The following is a 23,973-nucleotide window of genomic DNA, read 5'->3' as shown; positions in this document are numbered from 1 at the left end:
CAACATGTAATTTAGTCAAACGAACACACGTTTGTCAAGCAGGTTGATGGGGGGGAAAAGTATTGGCTCTGCTGGCTGTGGAGTTGGTGGGAGGGGAATCTATAAATATTTGCCGTATATTGTGTCAGAAGCAGTGTAATTGTAGCCCATTAAATCAGCAGGGTGTCCGGTGGGCTAGCTCTGATGAAGCACCGCTCCGCTGCTGCCTCCACCATCCACAGCAGGGTCAGCAGGCTGGGGATCACCGAGATGATTTAAGGCCCGAGTTGCTGGTTAATAGTTAATGAGAGTGAGTCGTTCAGAGGCTTTGGATGGTTTCCAAGGTCCGGCCAGCTCAGGGGCGGCAGCCTCATAGCCACTCAGGGCAGCAATTGAGAGGCAACAGAGAGGCCTAATCACTTTGTTAAATAAAGATGGCCTTCTCTTCATCCTTCTGCACATACCTTTGCACACAATAAAACAAACACAATAGATACGCGTCCGCGCTCCTGTGCTCGTGTTCCTGCCTCATCTCCCGCCCTGTCCCACAGCCAGATTTACAGCTGTCCCCGTCGCCTCGGCAACTTGTTCCCCCTGAATTTTTTTGTCCTGTTGTTCATCATTTTTCCATTTTTCAGGCCTGCGCGCGTCAAGCCATAATTCAGGATCGCCGGATAACTTGTCATTCAGCCATTTCCCGAGGAAAAATAAAGGGGCTGTGTTTAGGGGGTGGGGATGAAACCCGAGGCTTTTACACACAGACGCTTACAAGGGTACCTCTGTTGTGCCCCTCCATCCATAACTACAGCTGGGAGGAGTGATAAGTGAGAGAGAATCAAGGGCACATTAGTCTGCAGAGAGAAAAAAACGGACCTACAGTAGGAAGCCATTATTACTACAGGTGTTTTGCTAATGCATAAAGTGGCCATTATCTGAGCACGGCTGCCACACTTCTCCCTTTGGTTCAGGTGTTTATTGGTTTATTAGGATCCACACTGACTTCACTGTACCAATTTAATGCAATGCAATTGAAATAGAGCAAGATATTAGTGTTGTCTGCAGGAGCAGAGAGAGAACAGTGTCATGTAGCCCGCTAATGTTGTTTCGTTTCGAGAGAGGATTTAGACAGCTGAGTGTCCTACGGAGGAAACAGTGAAATATAACTGGACACATTCAGACTTAGCAGCGAGTGCCGATTGTGTGCATGTTTGAGACTGCATCTGCCTTTCTTTATGAATCCGTGCATGCGGCATCATGCATCCGGCTTTGTGTGTCTGTTCCTCGTTGGCTGTGAGAAAAGACAGAGATTGGGTGAGAGCTGCAGAGAGACTCTCCAGGGTTTAGAGAGAATGCTCATTAAGGCCTCCTATAGCACAGCCAGCTCATTCCTCACAGTCCCAGCGGCCGGCTCTACTACGCTCTGCTTCCTCACCACATCCTCTCCCCTCTCTTTATCTGCTGTCCTCTATTTCTGTCTCCTTCTCTTTCTGTCTCCTTCCCCGTCTGTGTCTCACCTGCTTCCTTTCGGTCGGTCTTCCACCTGCCATTTGGAAGCTCAAACAGCAGATGTTTTGACGTTCGGTAGACGGTGATGTGACGGGCTCTGCGTGAGCGTTGAATACTTTAGAAAATCAGAAATATAGCGAAGACAGTCTGGCTGGAATTAAATTTCAGATGTGTAGCTGTCTTTACCAGATATTTGCATTATTTTGTGTAATTGGGCTGAACATATTTTTCTGGGGTCAGTTCTGCATGTTGACAACAACAAATGACAGCTGAATGTAGCACGTTTTTGTTATTAATGAAAAACATTTACATCAGTATATGCGCACTTTTTGGTCTTCAGTGTCTTTTTGAGTGGTGAGGGCGGATGTGTTGGAACAGGTGGAGCCATCTCTGGTGAGCACAGCTCTGACTCTGTAGAAGCTTGCTGCTGTTTAAGAGACAGTTTTATATTTAACTCGCCCGTTTTGAATCTTCACTCTTCAGCTCATCTCACAATTAGGGGTAGAACACTCGTCTTTGTTTCTGCCTCATTTCCTGGTTTGAAGTTAATGAGGTTACTGTATTATTGCAGGAATATCTCATACAGCAGCTTTAAAGGAAAGCGCTGGTATTATTATTACTGTTGTTTTTGTATTTTATTTTATGAAGAAATCCCCTGAAGAGAGCAAAACCAACAATGAGTTTATCCTGCTATCTGATACAGTTAATGCATCCATGCTACAGAGATTTGTTTGTCCAAAAACTATTAAAAACACACTAAACAGCTGCACTTGAATAACAAATTACTTCATTGTGAATATAGAGAGTGTATTTTATTCTGGATCATTTTGGCAAGCGTGTTGTTAATCTCTGGAAAGTAACTCTGTGGTGGGGATGTCCCTGAGCATGCACTGGGAAGCTGTTAAGTATTTACTGCAGTGTGATAAGCTAAAGGAAATAATTTATATTGGTCGTCTTCATCGGAATGAAGGAATGTGTCCCCCAAATGCAACTTACAGAAACATGGACAGTTCTTGTTAGGAAAATAAACTTGTCATTGGTTTTGGCTTTTCATAAGAAACACTTCAGGTTGCATCCTGTAAAGTTTCTCTCCTGGTCAGAAAAATCAAGAAGAAGAAAATCAAGAGGCAACCTCTGGGGCTGAAAATGAAGCCAGGAATGAGAGGTGTCAAAAACTGCAGTTCCATGAATGGCCACTTGAGGCTAGCTCCAGAAGCTAATCAATCCCAATAGACTCCCATGTTAAAATGCCCAAATTTACAGCAGAAAAAAAATGTGTTTACAGCCTGGAACAGAAACTGGTTTTCGTCTCTATAGCTAACTTCATGACAGCTGTATAGGGGGGTGAATTTATATGTAACTCAAACGTTTACATTTTATTATGAGTTAAAGTTACGCATAATTAAAGCAATGGTCACTTTGAGTGAAAGACTGTCTGCTGATAGTGTCCTCAGCTTCTCAGTCAGATCTGCCCTTCACTCCTGCACAGCTCCAGCCTCTCGCCGAAATATTGTCACCTCTGGCTCCAAGAAAACAAGATGGCAGTGGCCAAAATGTGGAACTCAAGGCTTCAAAATGAGAGTCAACAACCCAATGGGGGACATCATGGTAGCTACATCCATTACTTTGTAAAGTCTATGATTAAACCCCCAGAAACTCATTTCTGTTCATTAAAATTACAGTCAGAAGTTCCGTGAGATACATCCCTTCATGCCATTATATGGCATTGATGTAACCCAACACCTTTGCCATCCTCATTTATTATGCAAGGATCTATGAATTTGCAAATTAGGCCCATTCCTCAGTTTGAGCGTACCTCCTCACCTTCTAGTCTGCTCATTAAACATACAAACCCATGCTTGTAAACAGTGCTAGACAAGTGGAGTCTTCAGCTTGACTTTGTTATCAGACTGCTCATAATGTGTTTTTAATGTTAGCTCAACCTTGTCCCGATCACAAGCTCTAAAGAGCTGAAGTGAAACTTAACCTGGAAAATCAATATGTAGCTACCAAGCGGTAACCTGCAGAGCTGAAATATGAAGCCAACATGGAAGTGCCAAATGGTATGGTAGCTACACCTGCTTCTCCTCTAATGCCCCTTGTTTCACCATAGTGTTATGGGATTGGTTCCTTAGGTTTATGATGTAGCAAACCCTGGCTGTCTGAATACGCTGTAGTTCCAAGGCGGAAATGCTCAGCCATGGCATTGACTGCAAATTTGTCTCATGATACATCTTGTAGCAAAAAAAAAAAAAAATGTATGGATATGTGTACAATGTTAAAAACTTTTCACAGACGGTCTTTAATGTCTGTTTCTGTGATGCCATAATTCAATGAAAATTTTTGTTGGTCAGTCCTTCATATTGCTTTTTTCTGCAAATCCCTAGTTTTGCATCACAGAGGCACACGAGTAGACTCTGTGTGTGTATGTGTGTGTGTGTGTGTGTGTGTGGCTTGGGTGTATTTGCGTGCTCGTGTGTACAGATGAGTGTTAGTGACGTTATCTGTCACGCAGACAGGCAACCCGCTGTCGGCTTGATTACTGCTGGCCAGCCAAACGCTTGACCCGCAAGCGGTCGAGGCCCCGGCGGTGGCAGCGGTGGGAGCATTATCCACCTCCACCCCTGCCTGTGTATAATGGCCGCACCATGTGATCGATGGCCTGTGTACCTGTGGAGCCCAGCGGCTACAAAGGCAGACACACACACACGTATACAACAGGGCGGCTCTCATAAAGGCCAGGAGACACGCAGTGCTCCTCAGGAAACACCTCGAAGTCACACCCTGACACATGGATCCATTATACAGGCTTGACTAGATGTATGGTATTCATCATCTTGTCCAAATACACTGCAGTCTCAATGCTGAATTGCCTGAATGCCGAATTGTTCACCCGTGTAACAGCTGCTTAATGCACTTTTTGCTTTTAATTTTTTTTTATTTTATTTTTTTTTACATAAACAAGAGTGTGTACAGATTATAAAAAAGAATCCCTGTTTTATCACACCTTCCTGTGGAATTTGAAGTATGGTATATTTTTTTCCGTTTCATTCAAATACACTGCACCCTCAAGGCCGAATTAACCGAATGCTGAATAGCTCAAACACGAAACCGTTCACTTGTATAACAGTTACGTAAAACATTTTTTGGCAGTGCCTTTGGAAATATTGAGAGAGACTTTCACAAACAGTCTGTACGGATTGTAAAAAAACATTAAACTTCCCTGATCCATTTTATAGGTTTGACTAGATGTACACCCAATTGTCTGAAAAGCTGAATTGCTTGAACAAATTGTTCACTTGTTCACAGTTTCCTTTTGCATTCCTGTTAGCTTTTGAAATATATCGTTAAAGAATTTCAATTCAAAAGCATATTCATGATTTCACACCTTTACACTGCACCCTCAGTGCTGGAGTGCCTGAAAGCTTAATTGTCCAAGTGAGTTTTTCACCTGTCCAACTAGTATTTGATACATTTTTCCTATGCTTTAGAAAAATATTGACAGAGCCTTTCACATAAACAGTGTATACAGATTCTAAAAAGCATTCCTGTATTATCAAGCATCCTTGTTTGACTGTTCAGGAACATGTTATGCCTGACTTTATGAATACAGCAGGGAAATAAAGCCTTGCAAGTTAACACATTCAAATGTCTTTAGTTGTGCTCTACACTTTGAAAAAAATTACCTTTCTGTAAAGGTGCAGTATTTCATTTTTGAGAAAGATAGTTGATTGTTGAATCTCACTCCCAAAATGCTGACGCTTTGAGCTGGTGGTTTGGTACGACAGCCAACCCAAGGTCTTTGGTATTTGATGACCTCGGAATGAGACTCAACAATAAACAAACAATTGTCCAGAATTGCACACTGAATCTTTAACTGCTTAGGTTCTCATTAGAATCCATGTTAATATGAAAGGGATTGTATGGATGACACATGATCACACATCCAAAAGTAGGAAAAGATCCTAGAAAGCTCTTCGTGTGGTAATATATATATTCCCCATGCACACCTGTGTTCCCTGTAACGTCCTGTTCTTGTCCGTCTCCTCAATAAACAAAATCCCTCCTGCTTGATCTTTTCAAAACTCTCCGTTTGTCCTTTGGAGAGCCAAGGTTACCATGTCCATCGCTCCCTCCCGCCACAGCAGAGATCTGTCAACAAACTTCTGAAGACTTTCTCACTTGGCAAACTTAAAGAGGAGCCAGGTTGTCCCAGGAGGTAATCAAGCTCCTTCTCCCGCAACCGGTATCTTTAAACAGAATAGATAAAGGAGGAGCGGGTCATGCAGGAGAGCTCAGGTACTCGGCAGGAAAAGTTCAGTGTATTGATGTGCTGCAAAGGGCTGCTGCTTCACAGAGAGAGGAGCCCGTCAGACCCCAGGCTTGATACCTGCACAGGTAGCCCAAAGGGAGCTAGGTTAGTGCCCAGAGAAATTGACTCGCTGAAAAAAAGATTACTCCCTCTTTCTGTCTTTTTTTTTTTCTTACCCACAAGAACCTTCTTTCACTCTTAAACTTTTGTGGAAAAGAGGAAAAAAAAACATATGGATAAATGACTGTCTTCTTCACTAGAGACTAATGATCCACTGGTGTCTTTCAGTCTTGGCACTGAAAGTGGAGAAGAGCCTTGATGATGGAGGATTGCAGCTGACAGATAAAAGCTGGATGCCCCTCCCGAGATGCTCCCAATCTCTCATACTACTTAGTTATGTGCTCCACTGTTATTGCTATGGTAACCCATTGTTATTGTATTTCGTCTTTGACACAAAAGTTCAAGCTGAAGGCAGAGAAACCCGGTACGAATGGAGGTTGCCTCTTGCTCTGTATCTGTTAGTCTGCCTACCTCGTCTGCCTTGTCTCCATTCCGCTCTTTTTCTGTCTGGATCCTTTCTTCATACAGAATGCACTTTTGTAATGCGATGGTATGTCATTGAAAAGCATCTTTTTCTATCGGTGCTCCGTGTTTCTACAGCATGGGTTTAAGGTTCCCTTTGTTAGTCTTCCTATTCAGGTTTTCAGATAAACACCGGCATTTTTCCAACGTATTTCTTACATCAGACATTCAGTGACACAATTATACAATGAAAGGTCACAATATTGAGTGCTACATGTCTAAAACTCTGCAGAGCTCTCACTGATCTTGTATTCTCTCCACCGACTTCCTTACCTACCTCTCTACTTGACTTTGTCTTCAATAAAACCGGTGCCGCTTTAAAGCTGCCTTTGTGCAAATTCATCTGCATTATTTACTAAATTGCTGCTCTGAGCTATTAAAGGGTAAAAAGAACTTGAGAAAATGTGACTGTTTTCGAGCCCTTTCCCTCTCCTTCCCCACTCCCCACTTTTTCATCCAAGCACAATTTGATTTGACTTGATTTGATTTGAGCCCTGCCACTTTCAGTTTGAATAAGGTAACCAAGAGTTATTTGCTAGGAGAGACAAGGGCCTCACCAGCCGGGAGGTTTGATGAGTTTTCACGCTGCTTAAAAATTCTAACTTTGCTTTATTCAAATGTAACACATGACTACAAAGACCTGATGTTTGATGAGGTGTATGAGATGTAAATGTCGAACGGAGCCTCTCCACTTATCTGCCCTGCCGAGGAAGGTGCCCAGCATCATAATCATCTGATCTGAATGGATTCAAAGTGTGCTCCTTTATGTGAATGAGTGCTGCTCCATTGCTTTGACGGGGGAGCCGTACAGTAGCGTCCCCGGGGGCTCGGTGGATCAGATGGAGCGGGCTGGGAGATCTGTGCTGCAGCTTCTCAGGGATCTGAGATGTAGAGTATACTTATTTTTCCAGGCATCTATTTTTCCTTAAGGAGGAACACTTCAAATCCCAGATTCCCCCTGCATTCATGCTACATTTGCGGCTGATTTTACTAGTCTCTCCCAAAAAACCCCAACTCCACTCATGTTTCGTTTACTACCAGATCTTTCATTTCAGTCGCACTGAGATTTTTTTTCTTTATTCTATCATCTAGCCACTCTGATTTTAACCTTTGCACTTCTCATTGTCAGCTGCAATTGAAGTGTTTGCAATTCAGTCACTTGGAATTACTCCACTCTTGTATGTATAGTAAGCCACTCTGGGTAAGAGTGTCAGCTAAATTTCTAAGATGTAAATGTATGTAAATGTGAGACCTCCTGTGTACAACTCCATGTCTGACTGTGCATAACCATCAGCAGCTCTAGTAGGGAACCACATCAACTCCTTTCATTCAGTCTACAGAGTGTCCCACTGTTCAGCATCTCTGCAGCCATTCTACAGTACCATTCATGGCTGAAGTCAGTAGGAATTTACATAATTCTCTACTGGCTTAATGAAAAAACAGTAAAAACTAATAAAATATCAGAGCTTAGATCTGAACTATTAAACAGCAGATGTTTAGCAACACAGCAGATGTTCTCATATTATCAGCAGTGAGAGGCTGCAAACAGTAGGTCTTTGCTTGTACAGTACCTAATGTTTGAGCTCATGTCTACCTCTGCACGTGTCTCTGAATGGCCGTGCATCTGTCTGGGGGCAAGCTAAGCTCCAACCTTAAACACTTTTGGGCGAGAATGTGTGTGCATGAGCATGCATAGGCTTGCATTTGTTGGTGTGTATTTGTGTGTGAGCTGTGATTCAAGCTGCTCACTGCCTGCCTGTCTCTTGTCCCCTCCAGAGGGTCATTCAGCGCCTCTCCCAGCTTCTAATCCCGTCTGTCCGGGGGAGATAGAGGGGAGCGGACGGCCGCGGCGCACCCGGGGCGCCGCAAACACAATCACCAGCCTTTCACAGACACTTAACGGGGCTTTGCGCTTGTTCAACAAGGCAAAACGCGGCAGGAGGGATCAATTTAATACAAGGCCTGACTCAAATGGAAAGAGGGTAAATAAATAAGCAATGACAGCGAGGACTGTTGCACAATTTGTGTAGTGGCTGTCCACTTTCTCTCAGTCTCTCCTCTGTGGGTTTTTGCCGTAGCACCTATATGATTCCATTTCCTGCCTCAGCGGCATATGGGGACGAGCTGAGAAAGAGCAACCCTGGCTCCTCTCTTTCATCAGGGTGTGTTATTTTAATAAATCACTTCTGCCATTGCTTGGTACATTAATTCCCCGGGCCCAGAGGGCTGTGTTGCCACTAGCAGCGATCTGCATGAGGCGCTAAATGATGTGGGGGATCCCCCGGTGAGAGAACAGAGGCTCTCTGAATCTTCCCTCCATCTCAGCCTTGTCGGTTTGGCTCTCACCCTGGGCTGGCCCAGCTCTCAGCAGACATCATAATCAGAAGAGAGCCAAGGCCTCATCGCGTCGCACATACCAATGAGACGCACATATAGCCAGGAGGGAAGTCACCTGACACCTCGCTCTGCAGACACTAGCCCCTCGTGTGGCTTCATTATGCTTTCACACTCTAGGGCTTTATCATACGATGCATGTATATGGCGATATGCGTGTGTGGCATGCACTCTTTCTAAACAGATTTTCAGAGCCGTGTATTTTCTCTTGGGGAGTTGTTCCTTTTCCATGTAATCCAAAGACAATGTGTCTCACAGCAGTTTAACCTACATCTTCCTTAACCCCTCGGTTTGCAGAAATGTTCCACTTGCCAAATGAAATTCCATCACGTTGTTGCGTACCGAGACGATCATAGCGCTCGGAATGAGCCACGTGTCTGCAGGTGGCGGCATGCATAAACACTACGTAGATGTGGCTGTTTTACATGGCCGCTTGATTGAATCCAGCGCTGTGTGACTGCACAGAGGCAGGTGGTAGGAGTAGCAGCCTCCAAAGTGGTAACACTGGCACTAGCAGTGTTGATGGGAGTGATGTGAATATATTTCTACACTGGTGGTTTCCAGACACCCCCATTTCCCCTCCAACATCTTGACGCATCATGGACTGGCTTGCAGTTATTTCCCTTTCTTTATACATCATAACTCCTTAGACAGAGGTGAGGTTGCCATTGGTATGCACAGACAACACCGGCAGATTCACCACCCAGAATACCGCTGGGAGATTATACCCTTCCCGCTCCACGCAGCAGGGATCCGGCCACCGTAAATAGAGCGCTTGGGAGTGTGCGGTGTGCCCGGAATGACAGAGCACCACAGCAGCTGAACACGCCAGCCTGACGCTGAGCACAAACTCAAGGACTGCCGCAAATACAGTAATCTCTCATGCTTTCGGTTGTGGTTTTTACCTTTTCCTACGGGGACTCAGAAACTGTCGCATTGGAGATTCGTCTGGCTGATTGTCAGTGTGCAGTGTGCAACCGTTGGGGCATGCAGGACATAAACTACAAACAAAATCTGTTGGACTTCAAAAAAGATATATCACATGAGAAGGCAGAGGGAAAATGACTTTGGTACAAAGTTGTTCACACAGAAACCTTGTCGTCTACACGTGTCATCCTTTATGTTAAATCTACTCAGTCAAGGCAAGAATTCAGCCCTAATTAGAGTTTACAGAAGAGAAAATTGGCCCCATTTATTTGCTTTTTGCTCAAATATTAAACTAGTTTATCAATAAATTATTCATTGTCTGTTTATATCAAATCTTCTAAGGGACATAGCACAAGTTGTAGCAGTGGTTCAGCATGCAGATCAAATCATAAATGAAAAGCAGGAGTTCTTCTGAAGGGCTTATGTAGTATTGGAGAGAAAAACTGAATGACAGCAAGAGAGGTAATTTGAACAAGTATAATGACTTGCTGTTGCTATGGTGTGCAATGACACACAGTGGAAACACAGACGCAGCACAGTGAAATTCTAGATGAGAAATACTTTGGCATGTTTTAACAACAAGCCTAGCTATCTGTTACATTATAAATGGGTAAATAATACAAGTGAATACCCCAGTGTTTTTTTCAAGAAGTTATTTCAAGTTTAATTAAAACATTTCATGGTCATTTTCAGTTTTCATCATCACCAGCTTCTGTTTTTGGCACATACTGATTTCCATTTGTCTTACTTGTGCATACTCTGACCCATTAAAACTGCATCTGTGCATTTGACTTAATATGGACACGGAGGGCTGTCTTAATTAATAAGCAGGCATCCACCAAACTAATCTGCCTGTGTTGTGAAGTCTGTCCTTTCCATTAAGTGGGACTCACATTATCTCCTAATCAAATTAGTCACTTAATTGTGGCCCTCCCTTGATGGATCCCATGAAAAAAGGAGCGGCGTGTTTGCTGGAGGGGGATGTGTGAAGATGGAACACGGCTGTTTCATTACGATATGAATTTTTTAATAACCAAAGCGTTCGCTGTCATCTCCTTGCTTTGAACCTTTGCAAAGGGTGAAGTTGAATTTGACATTTTATCCACTCTCACCGTTGAGTGTCTAGCTGGTGTGTTGGGGCTAAGTACCTAGCCCAAGGCCACTACCCAATTGCCCAACAGGGGATTGACCCCTGTCATCCGCTGATCACTAGTCTGCTTTCTTAATCACTTCCCCACACCGCCTGCTGCACTACCTGATCTTAGTCAATACATTAGCTCCTTCAGCCCTGATAGAACTGCTATTCCCCGAGTCATGATTAAGGGGAGAAACCTTATGTGACCAAAGACGCCACTCTGTCCATCCACGGCTGTGTAGATTGGCCCCAGGGAGCTCACATTTTAAGGGGCAGTGAAGGCTACCCTTGCAGTCTAAGGTAGCTTGCGGTGGCCAGCGTCCATGGGGGGAAACCCCGGGCGTCTGATGAATGGCGGCATGTGTGGTCGTTTGTCCCGCTGATGGAGTTTTATCCCCTGCCCTTTCAGAGCGGCCAGACAATAAAGAGAGCCACAGCCAAGCGTGACAGGTTAACCCAACAGTAATAGAATACCCTTAATAGTCTGGCTCGAGCCAAAGTCGGCGGCGGGGCCGGCCAAATCGCCAGGCTACCTCGGCGGTGAGAGTGCAGGGGGGACGCGACATCGGCTCTCGCTGTTGTTGTCAGACGGGAGCAAGGACAAAAAGGGCAGCTTGATGGCTTAATGGGTGGTTTGATGGCTTCATAGGGTGAAATTGAAGTTGGTGAGGCCAACCAAACAGATGAAACAGGGCATAGGGGGCATTATACAAAACGGAAATTAGCCATCTATAAGATGACGTCAATCAACTGTATCACTTATATATATTTTATAGGAAGCTTGAGCTTTAGCAAGGTGGCATTGTCTCTCCCTGCCTCCCCTTCCTATGTAGAATGATTTATAGTGGATGCTATGACACTGTGGTGATGCCTATACAGAAGGTTGAAAATAAACACGATCAAACCGAGCAAACAGTCAAAAGAAATTTAGATGATGTTGTCATGACGTTGACATGAACGTGCCTGTTTTCTGGCAGATAATCCTCACAAAGAGAATCCTCCGGGCTACATGCACCCGCGCAGGAGGCAACGCTTCTGTCGGTGTTTGTTTCTGTAGCACCTCCGCTTGCAGTTTGTCATGTCTGACTTGGGCTTTAATTAGGCCTGCGAATTGAAACGGCGGCAGCAGGGCTGGGAGCCCTCTGTCCACAGCTCAGCCGTCCTCCACGGCGTCTCCTCGGAGGACCTCTCTGCTCTGTGTGGTTAAGATAATAGAGGCTCGCTCAGAAGATGTTAATTGAGGGGAGATAAAGTGCAGTAGTGGCTGGAGGGATGCAATGTGCGGGGGTGGAGGGGAAGGAGGGAGGGCTACCTGATTAGAGGCTGAGGTGTTTGACTTACAGCTCCTTTTTGGTGATATATGTACTGCTAGATTTTCAAAAGGGGAAGGAAGAAAATACAGGAGCAGCATGCATCAAAAACCCAAACCTGAAAGACAGTTATTAAAGTTTCTCCTGAATCATTTGTGTTGTTCGGGCGCTGTGCCGTGCCGTGCTGCACTAGCCTTGCAAGACCTGATAAGGCCAGGAGGATTAATATATTTTACCTCTCAGGAGCTCCTGGAGCTGATGGTGCTGTCAGGCTCTGCAAGGTGGAGTTGAGGGTTTTGTGGAGCTTTTTTTGGGGAGGAGGGAGGCTGAGAAAGGTGTAACGGGCAGGTAGGAAAGGAGGCAGGCTCTATGTGGGCCGAGAAGGTGGGAAGCAGAGGCAGAAGTGATCTGACCGAAACAGCTGAAGTGACAGAAGCTACATTAATAGTGGCATATGTCTGAAGCACGGAGAAACTGAAAGAGAGCAAAAACAGACCCTCCATCAGCCCGAGAGAGGACAGAGGGAACGAGAAAGAGGAGGGGAGGACGAAAAAAAGCAGAAAACAGTGCCAGCAGCCTCTATAATTGCCTCAATGCCACTGGGATTGCTTTCATTCAATTGAAGCATTCTCTTTCTCTGTACATTCGAGGTGGAAGAGGGGTGGGGGGGGGGCGTGGGCGTGTGGGAGATCCGACGGTGCCCTCCCTCTCTTTCGGTAACATACAGCGATGAGGGCGATAGCTCCCCTGTAGCGGCTGAATCTCTGGCATCAGTGTGAGCAGCAGAGAGAGAGAAAGAGAGAGAGTGTGAGAGAGAAAGAGAGACAGAGAGAGTGTGTGTGAGTGTGTGTGTGTGTGTGTGTGTGTGTGTGTGTGTGTGTGTGAGGGAGAGAGAGAGCTGTGGAAGAGTGAGGTAGCGATAAGGAGGTAGGTGGACCGCAGATCAGACCTGTCAGATGTGATTGCGCACCCAAGTGCAACCCCGCATGTGAGTGTGTGTGTGTGTGTTTTATATTTCCCAAAGACAACCTACCTCCTCACCTCCCCCCGACTCACAACAACACACACAAACACACCATCGCTGCCCAAACACACACACACACACACACACACACACACACACACACACACTCACTCACTCACTCACTCACTCACTCACTCACTCACATTCCTCGAGGAATCCTTTATTTCTTTATTTGGGCTCCTGTTGGTGCGTGCATTAGATGCTCTGCTCCCTCCTCCTTCTTCTTCTTCTTCTTCTCCTCCTCCTCCTTGTCCTGCTCTTCTCTCCTCCTCCTCCTCCTCTCCCCTCTTTGCCGCTCTCACAGCCTAGTTTTCTTTTTTTTTCCTCTTCAATCTTGTGTGTGCAGGTTGTATCTGACGGAGGGACCGGTGCCGCGCTCCCATCCCCGCGCTCCTTCAACAACAACACTGTGAGTATTCTCATGCTAATTTGGCTTCTCCAGCCTTTCCCAACGTCGGTTTGTCTCTTTCTGTTTTTTTTTCTCTTTTTTTCTTCCTCCAATTCTTTGCCTCTTTTATGTTTTCATCCGCCGCGCCAAATGCAGCGGCAGCGCGGGAAGGGAGAAAAAGAAGTGGAGACAAAAAGGAATGAGAGAGGATGTACAGAAATAGAGAGAGGAGAGGAAAAGGGAACAGGGGAGGGGAAAAAGAGACAAGGGGGGAAGGAGATTGCTGCTGCCGCTGCTGCTGCTGCCGCTGCCGCGAGCTGCCCGTTGTGCTTTCGGAGGTGTTTCTCTTGGAGGATGGTGGAATTGCCGAAGGGATGAAGGGGGCGGGTCTTGGTTTTGTGAGTAGATAGTTGTGCGAGAATGATAGGGGATGTTGTTGACAAGCATAGAGTGGCTCATCAGACAACCGGGCAGCTGGAACCAAGGTTTTCTCTGTTGACTAAACTTCTGATTCATCCGTCACTTTCTATATTTACACTCACAGAGGCACCTCTCCAATGTCTTCTCTCCTTTTTTACTCTTTATTTTATTATTTTGGACTTTCATGTCATGTAGTCATTTCCCATGACGGTGTGAGATGTGTCGTCTGTGCAGATGGGAGATGAATTCTTGTCGAGTGAGCTGAGCATATGTGTGTGTGCCATTCATAATATGCACTTAGTTTTAATGACAACAGTAGCACCTGCACAAATGAGCTTTTTCTATTCAACATTTGCATCACATATGTGTGTGTGTTTGTCAATTATTAAGAAAGACTTTAGGTTGTGTGTATTTGCCAGCAGGAAACATGTTACCTGCTACCAACATGTTAGAACTGAGTTGACTTCTTATGCACTCACAGTAATGAGTACACAGTATATGAATATATATAGTGTGTGTATGTGTATGGAGGTCAATAAGTCAGTGTCCATTCCCACACGCTGCCCTTTGATCAAAGGGCCACATTTAGTCCGCCCACGGCATGTGTCTGAGCCATATGAGGAGTGGGTGTACTCTGTGTGTGTGTGTGTGTGTGTGTGTGTGTGGGCTGAGATGGATAGGCCCCTGTGCCCTCACTGCAATGGCATAGCTAATGGGCACGCAGGTCAGCAGGGATGGACACGCATCCGGCTGTGCGAATATGTCACCAAGACCAAAACCTCTCTCAGGCCTTCGCCGGGAGTCACGAAAACACCAATCTTTGTAAGAGAAAAAGCATATTGGGCCAACAAAAACGCTCGCAACACACTTTGGCAGATTCATTTGGCAGAGTAAAAGGGATTGATCTGAGCGTGGCAATTAGGCAAATTTCAGAACTAAGCATCTGGCGAGGCGAGAACGCTTCGCCTGGCAGAGGATTACCATTTTAGTTCCATTTTGAGACGACGCAGCCCAGAATGTGTTATTTCACAGCACTCCAGCAGCACGGCAGCTCAGGCAAAACCCGGCACATGAGAGATCTTTGTGCAGCATTTATGTTGTGTATGTTGATTTCCACGACCTGCGAAGTAAGAGTAGTGCTTTGATTAATGATGATTAGGTTTAATATGTGTGTTCGTAGCCGTGGCGGCCGACCTCGCTTTTCCCGGCCTTTATGAAAATGAATCGTCAGAGCAAAATGCCTGGGATGATAGCAGCCTGCCGATGAGCTTGCTTTCTAAAGTAGGCTGATATAAATGAGAACCATTCCCCCAATTACGGAAGATTAGGTTACCCTCCACCAATCTGAATCCTTAAATCCCTTCTGTTTTTACAGCTCTGTCTGCCGAATGTAATTCAGCCCCGAGACCTGGGCAGAATAGCAATAAAAGAAGGTAGAAACTTTAGCAGTGAAACCAAGGCAGTAAAAATATCCATTGGGAGAGAGCGAAAGCACATGATAATTGACACAGCGCTGTGTTGCACTTGGCTGTAATTAACTGTGTAACAGAGGTTGTCAGTTGGAAAGGGAGAAAGCCCAGACTATCTAAGTGCATTTAACACACTTAAAAGTGCAACATTTATCGTGTCTTTCAGCCTTCGCTGAGGGTGCGTTTCAGGTTAGCGTGGGCCTCTCAGCTGTATTTATCCAGATCTTTTACTACAGGCCCAGTCAGACATTATACGCCGCTTCCTTTATCCTTTCCACCACAGTTTCAACACATGAAAAATCCAAAGAAGCCATTGTTTCTGGGGCGAGCGCAAAAAAGCGTATCTATTTTTAGTGCACTTTTCCTCATTGTTGCCTGGGCCACGATTCATGCTTACGTCTAGTGGTTGTGTGCCATAAACTATGTTGTGCTTCACAGCCAGGCGCTGGCTGGTGACAACTCTCACCCACACATTAGTGATCTATGAGCCATATACCACAGGCCCCCTGCTGCCTCGCCAGCCGCTTTCAAACGCGCAGGACCACAACAATGTCATTCTCCCTGTGTGATAGCACCCATATGTGTGGAGAGCACCTGTATTAGCGTAATGCGCCAACCCCTTTATTTCTCATCACTTATCACAACCCGCTACATGCTGTACCGAAAAGGGGGGGAAAAGCTCATAAAGATAAAAATCACATTTCACTAGAGGGTGCTTGTGTGACAGTGATATATGCTGTGAGCATCCTGCCACCTCATTGAGATGGGAGTGAGTTCTGGGTGGCTAAATCAATTTGTGCAAAGGCTGTTGGCGCTAGTATTGGTGTCGTGATATGATCTTTGTTGTCCATTTTTAGAGGTCAGAGCGAGCGCAGCGACAAGGGCAAAAGAATCTGACCGCTTTCTCTCTTGTTTCCATGCTGGTAAATGATCTCACCCAAGAGGATTGTGGGTAAAGTCAGTCTTGTTTGTTTTTTTTTCTTCCTAGGTTTAGACACTATGGATTCTCTATTAAGAATGTACTTTCATCCATTACCGCACGCGTCCTGATAGAGTGTCCAGAGCCAGAGGCGAGCTCCGACCATGCATTAATCGCTGTAATTACTCAGTGAGGGTGACAGTGATTCTGGAGGTGCGTCTGAGTACATATACCAGTAGAGGACTGGGGGCGGGTGGTGGTAGACCAGTCGATAGGTGAACCTGACTCCCATCTATTGTTAGAGATCTCCGGTCAGAGAGAAATGAAAAGGAGGCTTCAGGATGTGTTAGCAAGTCAAGCGATTTCCTCATATCTCATATCTCACAAAGTATGACATTGTGTTATACCATAAAAGCCATAATCTGGGGATTTTTTCCACAGTTTTTTATGTGTGTGTTGATATAGCTGAGAATTACACAGCTCTACAAATGCTATTCAGTCCTTTGATGCACATGAAGTGATGTGTTTCATGCTTCCAGAGCATGCGGATAAACCAAAGCATAACCAAGTGTGAGGCATTTAAGTTACATAAAAACAGAGAAGTCAAAGTTCCCTTTCATCAAATTCACAGAGGAAGACGTCACAGTGCCGGCCACACTCTTTGACTGACTTGTGATCTCTGGGAAGTGCAGTGCAAAATCACCACAGCAACGACTGCTTAGCAACAAAGATGTTGCCAACATAAAAAAAACAAAGCAAACGAAGCAAAAAAACCCACAACAACAAGAAAACGGATACCTCGGAATTATCACTTGATTTAGTATGCTGGGATGTAATTCTGCCGCATTTGTTTTATAGCAGGGACTGCTGCGACGTCGGCCGTACAGATGTTCAGCGTGAGAGATGCTCGTAAAGAAAAGGAGGCGAGTGGTCAAATCAAGGCTGTCAAGTCAGGGAAATAAAAAGCGGAGGAGGGAGAGCTGAACATGCTGCACCTCTGAGGGCTCCTTATTGTCTGTATGAGGGCAGCAGAGTTACTCTTTGTGTTACGCTTCTGAAACGCATCCTATAACGATGTGAATGTGCCAGTTAATCAGAGCGGCATTGTTGGTTATAATAAGTGAATGGAGTTTAATAGGTGAATGTCCTCCACTTCCCTTCTTATCTCGCAGTGACTTTCACTTTCTTGTACTGCCTGCAGCAAGTAATCATGGGAAGTATACGACTCAGACATATCGCTTTTAATTAGGGACCGTTTTTAGCATCATTGAAGGAAAAAAGGGACATTTTGGACGTGTAGAAAGAGCGGACTTGTGCACACACACATGCATGTCGAGCCATTTTCTTTGGGTTTGGTTTTCTCATTAATCACAGCAGAACCATGTCTGATACTAGCGTACAGGAGATGAAACCAGGCTGGAACGACGGAGTCGAATATTTGAACATCTCAGTGCTGATGTGTGCAAAGCAGAGTGTGTGTCTGCAGGGGAGGCTTTGAAATTTCATCCACTCCATCCCTTTTAACTCTGCGGAGGGGAATGTGTGTGTCTCACTCCAGTCGGCCAATGGCTGTTAGGAAGCTCCTGAACACCCCCACCTCCACCGCTGCCGCTGCCACCCCTCCAACCATTCACACGCGCACACACACTCCTCGCTATCTGCCTCCCCTCCTCCCGCCCCCCCTCCTCTACTCCACAGACCTGCATTGTGTCAGATAGTTTAATGTGAAATTGCTTTTCTTTCAAATTTCCCCCTGGAAACGCAGGTCGTCGCAAAATGTTACATCTCATAATGCCGTGTTATTGTTGTTCTTTCATACGAGTCCTTGGCTTCTTAGTGCAGGATTTTTTTCAGCACAGAACTGAGGTCACACTCGGCTATTTCTCTCTCTGCTGCTGCCGCGTCACCTCTCTTTGCCATCTCGGATTCTACACTGAGCTCTTCCTCTGCTGCGCCCATGGTAACCCCGCTGAAAAATTTATCACCACCTCACTCTATGATTACGCTATGCATTAGCAGGGCTTAAATTTAATTTGTCGGCGGGCCCTCGCGGCAGTGCTACGGGCCTGGCCTATCAGAGACACTTTGTAAAGGCCCTGGAAGAGCCTCCCGGGGTGATCCTATCAGTCAGACACACTGTCAGCAGACACACTCAGTTAGTCAGCATTGAGTCAGAAATGTGGCCCAGCCAAGCCACACGCCACCGTTGGCTGCTCCGCTGGGCCGCTGCTCTGGGCATCAAGCTCCCCCGCCTGCCAATCAAAGCTCCAGCAAGGATGCTGACCTTTGTCCCCCTGTTGAAATGAATGCTCTTCAACAGGTGATCCAACCGACATCCCGGCCTCGGCACCCACAAGTTTAAATATAGCATACTTTTCTTTTTTTTTGATTCCAGCGTCCCTTCACATTAGGCTGTTACAGCACTGCTGTGTGTTTATGTCAGTGGCTCTGTAGGATGTACTCACATTATTTCACATATTTTTAGACTTTATTCAGTCCACACTGTCAGTCCTCTGACGATCGCCTCAATAATGATCACCTGTCCTAAAGTGGCTATTAGCGTCTTCCGCTCCTGTGATTTACATTAATACCTGGTGGTTAATGTCATGTTTCTTTACTGAGAGTATGTAGAACATTTAAGTGCAAGGCTCTACCTCTGCAGTTGTATGCTGTGTGATTATGCTCCCTTATGCTTTGCCTTATTTTTACTTTCACATTTTCATCCTCACAGACGACTATCAAAATAGCTTGATCCGAGGCCACTCAAGGCTGCTTTTATCGCCGCTTGCGGATGATAAGGTCAATTTTTAAGGCATTTGGTAGGGGGGAAGTGTTTAAACCGGCTAGTTACTAAGAGAACCAAGAGGGCCTTATGCTTCCTGCAGCTCTAATTGGGATCCATTTTCATTTTCATATGGTTTTAAATGTCAAGAACAGAGCACACGCAAAGTGTTTTGAATTTGCTCGGGAAGGCCTCAGTCCCTGGGTCAGAAAGGTTGAAAGCATATTCGTTTATTATGAAAAGAAGACATACTGTAACAAGGCACTCTGTAGCAGAATTTTACCATTGAAAGAGAACGGGAAAAAAGATGATATACTGCTTCTGACCTCGCCCGTGGTCCGCTGAGAACATAATGTCAAAAGTTGCCAGCGCCTTTCTTCATTTGACAGAAACAAATCCTCAGGAAGGACTCAGTGGCCCTCCCTCCCTGTGTGGAGGCTGTACACTCTCTTCATGCCTGTGTAGGTTTCCCCTGGGTGCTCCAGTCTCCCCTCATGGTCCAAAGATATACAAGTTAGGTGGACTGGAGACTCCATGTTCCCTGAATTTATGAATGAGAATGTGTATTTTATAGTGCTTGGTCACAGACAATTCATTTCTGCGTCCTAATTAAATAGGTAGTAGTGGAAGCTCGGTGATGTATGAGAGGTAATACAGCGTGTTCTGACTAATGTTGGTTACACCTGGTTTTATCTGTATTTAAAAGATATAGTAAAGAAGTTGGTCCTTCAACGAAAGATGGCAGCATAATTTCAGTAAATGGCTAATAAAGATATGTTTACGTTTGACGGAAAAAGCCCTCTAGCGGTTGAAGAAATATGATTCCTCTCAGATGAGGAAGTAGCATGACGTTACTATGGAGCTACAAAGTCAGCTGAGGCTGGGTTGGTTGGATGGGTACACGATGTAGGTTTGGTTTCAGAAAATTTTCTGCATTCTGGTAAATTTTTATGTATCAATTTTTTTGCCTTTTCAGCATCGATTTATAATGGCAATGTCATTAACATCGTCAAAACAAAATTCCACTGCTGCTTTAATGATTTTATTTGGACGAATGCACATGTTCTAAACATTGAGAGAATTGTCCCATGCATCGACACCAAAATCGATGGAAACATTTGTTGGCCCTTGACACCATTTCCCACCAACAGACAATTTAAGTTTCTCTTAAACAATAAAACCAAATTTTGCCAAGTTATTTTAATCCAAACTACAGTCTTACCCCGACCCCTATAGGCTGTTTTTGCGTAAAATAAATCTCAATCTCAATTAATATTATTATGTATATTAGGCATCTATCCTGATCACTTTGCACCCGGCTGCAAGGCAGTGCTATTGATTGATAAATACCTGCTTCAGGCTAAGAGAGTGATTGCGCTGAGATGGAAAAATATGGACAGCACTACACCTGAAATGTGGTTACGGAAAATGGCATCCTGCCTTGCTTCATCGAACAAATTCAGCAAAATATTGGGACACTTTTATGCAATTCCTGGAAAGGGATTAGGCTGAAATTAATAAGTGAAATTAATGGATGAAACAACAAGCATCTAAAAATTATTATTATTATTATTATTATTATTATTGTTATTATGCATTTTTTTTTCTCCCTTTCTTTTTTTAGCCCCTGAATATTTGTTGTTAATGGTGGGGTGGTACAAAAACTAGAGAATGCTCCATGAATGATTTTTAATTACCATACCTTGGAGGTAATTAAAACAACATCATGGGATCATTAAGTAGTGTTTGGACTCTGTCTTTCCATGTTCTACACGTTCCTCCGTCCAGCATCTGGTAATTATCGTCCGGATGTTTGTGCTTTTGTAAACCTTTTTAGGTATTTACAAATGTCGATGTATATATGAGCGTATGTTCTTCTGATGCTAAAAAACAATATATATAATTGTTAAAGAAAAAGGAAAAGAATGTTATGTGTTCTGGGGAGCAGGTACAAATAACATATTTTGTCATTTAATTTAGAAGACTTGTTACGAAATGAGCTAATATGGTAGATTCCTCCGCTTCCACGAAAAAGGTCAGATGTGTCAGATGGTTTGCAACTGGTTAACGGCACAGATTCATGTCATATTTTAAAGTTGTCTGAAAGCAAAGTAAACACATTAATGGATCTGTAGCAATTAATGTCCTTCACTGTTTTAAATGCTGGTGCGGATGATTCCTGAGCCCAGTAATTTGCACAGAAACCCGTCCAGGTTTAATCAGGAACTTACACCTAATGCTGTGTATATGTGACCATGAATAGCTGTTAGGAAAATAAATTAATGAAATACCCTGGGGACTGGATTTTGTATCCGAGGTTCAAATGCAATTTTTCTTCCCGTAACAATGTATAATCCCTTGTCCAAGCAGGCCTGTATTTCTACCTTAAACATCCCTTTCATTCCTTCATTTAATAAATGACACCCAGAGGACGAAACGGGGACAAGTCCCCGCTGACACCTGTGAAATATAGACTGATAATGCTCCTGCCACTCGCTTAATGCCGCTCCCTTCCACCTCCTTCTGTCTGACAGGCCGGCCCGATGCATGTATCATAATGAGCGGATCTCTACGCCGTCAATTAGGAGCACCTTAAGCATGTGAGTGAACTTCTGTGATTCCTGAGAATAAAGGAAGAGATGAAGGATCTTTCCTGGCTCATGGTAGCGAGCGCCATTTCTCCTTCGAGTGCACGTAGCATCTCCTCAGTGTTAGCTATTTCTGCCAGACAATTGCAAGCCGAGCGTCTATAGCTTCTGCATTTTGTGTATGTGTGCACAGTGAATATGCGGTGGCGGTCCCAGGGGTGGTGTGACGGAGAGGAGCAAGGCGTACCAGCTCTTCCGTGCACCCCTCTCGCAGATGTGAAAAACTCATTCATTGTCTGCGTGGCTCACTTTGAATGATTTAATTACTTGCTTTAGACTTGAGCAATTATAGCTGAGCAGCACATATGTTAATTATATCTGACCTCACATTTTTGCTGCTCTGTTAATTGTTCGCTCAGATGACATTCCGAGATGACTGTCATTGCTGCCTGCGTATCGGGCAATTTAAGAAAAAAATGACAGCGAAATGGCTGTGTGACAGATTTTGGTCGACGGAAAAGTTTAAGCTGCAGCGTTTGGTTCCAGATGGAGGGGCTCACGGCATGTAGGCCTTATAACTTGTCCTTTTAACCCCTCTTGTCTGCCTCTGTTGCCAACGGTTACATCCACCCCCTCTGTGTCTCTATGAACAAGGACTATTTTTGTGTTTTTATGAACTATTTTAACAGGCTGACAAGCACATGTTACAGCCGAGGACTGAGACTGCAAAAACTGGGCATGCTGGCAGGGAGGGAAAACTTTTTCTAAATGTAGAACTCACTTCCTGTTGTTTATCAGATGATGCATTTTGTTTTTCTCTTGCCATTATTGCCCAGGAAACATCTAAACCCACTAATGTCCCAGTTCAAAGCTCATCCTGTCTGTTCTAATGCATGTTTGCCTTCCCTTCCGGAAGTCCTCGGCTCCGAAAATCCATTAAAAACAGCTTGTAGAGACAAATTGCTACCTGAACTAATACGTCTTGTTGAACGACACATGTATTGCAATTTTTCCGAACATGGTTTTATCACACAGCTTATTATCACATTTAATGGAGACTGTTTTCACTTTTGCCATTACTGCACACTGTGCTTTAATTCTCCTGGCAGTGAGGAGGCAGAACAGAAGTTAAGGCAGCGTGGAAGGCAGATACACACAGCGAGCTCTTCAAATTCATTTTGTCTTGTGATATGATTGCAGCTGCGTGACTGTGGCCTTATGAAGCAATGGCAAGAGAAATGAAAAATACATGTGCCGCTCAACACGATTACATTTGTTAATGCAGCAGTATGTCTCTGCATGCTGTTTCTAATGGACTGTGCTTTTGTTTGTCACCTTAAGTGAGCGGAGACATTTCTTGTTTCACTTCACTACGCCGGTGTTGAATTTAGGAAAATAGGATGAATCTGCAGTGCTGTCTGCAGGAAAATATGTTTCCTGTGTCAGAGTTTGTGATTTTACATATATCTTGTGCAACATGAGTTAAACTGACAAAATGGTGCCCAGATGCTGAAAAATAGTGGCTAGTAATTATCTTTTTGATAACTACCCTCTGACAAAATTATCTTGTTTTTCACTGTCTAACCTGAAGGTGAAGTTTAGTTAAAATGAAGGAGACATAATTGTCATCATCACAAAAGATGCTACAGTAATCCATGAACATCAAGAAAACCTGAGGGAAACACAATGGTGTAGGAACACAAGCTGAAACATTTCCATGTCTTTACATATAAGAGGTAGACTTACAGTATGTGAGTTGATCTACAGGCATTTTTCTAAGAGACGGTCCTCCCTAAAAAGACATGACCCTAGACCCTAGATTTGCAAAACTCGCCTGAAAATACTCTTGTCTCAACATTCTATGGTGTGGCAGCACTGAGGCTGTCTGGTTATATGTAGGCACAAAAAGCACTTGATTAGAGTGTGGGAAAGATAATGGTTTGGTTTAAAATGATCACTCCAAACTAGGAACATGAAATCTCATGGGAGTTTTTAAGAATCTATGGTTACCATCTAGACATGACCAATGACCTACAGTGGTGTGAAAAAGTGTTTGCCCCCTTCCTGATTTCTTACTTTTTTGCATGTTTTCCACACTTAAATGTTTCAGATCATCAAACAAATTTAAACATTAGTCAAAGATAACACAAGTAAACACAAAATGCAGTTTTTAAATGAAGGGTTTTATTAATGAGGAAGAAAAAAATCCAAAGCTACATGGCCCTGTGTGAAAAAGTG

At 44.3% G+C, this 23,973-nt stretch overlaps 1 protein-coding gene across 3 annotated transcripts in view; it reads left to right on the top strand.

Annotated features, from left to right (window-relative positions):
• LOC126404819 (RNA binding protein fox-1 homolog 3-like) overlaps positions 1 to 23,973 on the top strand; it is a 457,207-nt gene that overhangs the window by 161,950 nt on the left and 271,284 nt on the right. For all 3 annotated transcript variants that reach the window (XM_050068158.1, XM_050068155.1, XM_050068156.1), the window contains exon 4: positions 13,516 to 13,578. The gene's annotated coding sequence lies outside the window, so the exon portion shown is untranslated. The remainder of the gene's footprint in view (positions 1 to 13,515; positions 13,579 to 23,973) is intronic.

Source organism: Epinephelus moara, chromosome 18 (assembly GCF_006386435.1).
Source record: "Epinephelus moara isolate mb chromosome 18, YSFRI_EMoa_1.0, whole genome shotgun sequence".
Taxonomy (NCBI): Eukaryota; Metazoa; Chordata; class Actinopteri; order Perciformes; family Serranidae; genus Epinephelus; species Epinephelus moara.
Note: the sequence above shows the minus strand (reverse complement) of the source record. Positions and strands in the feature narration are given on the sequence as shown.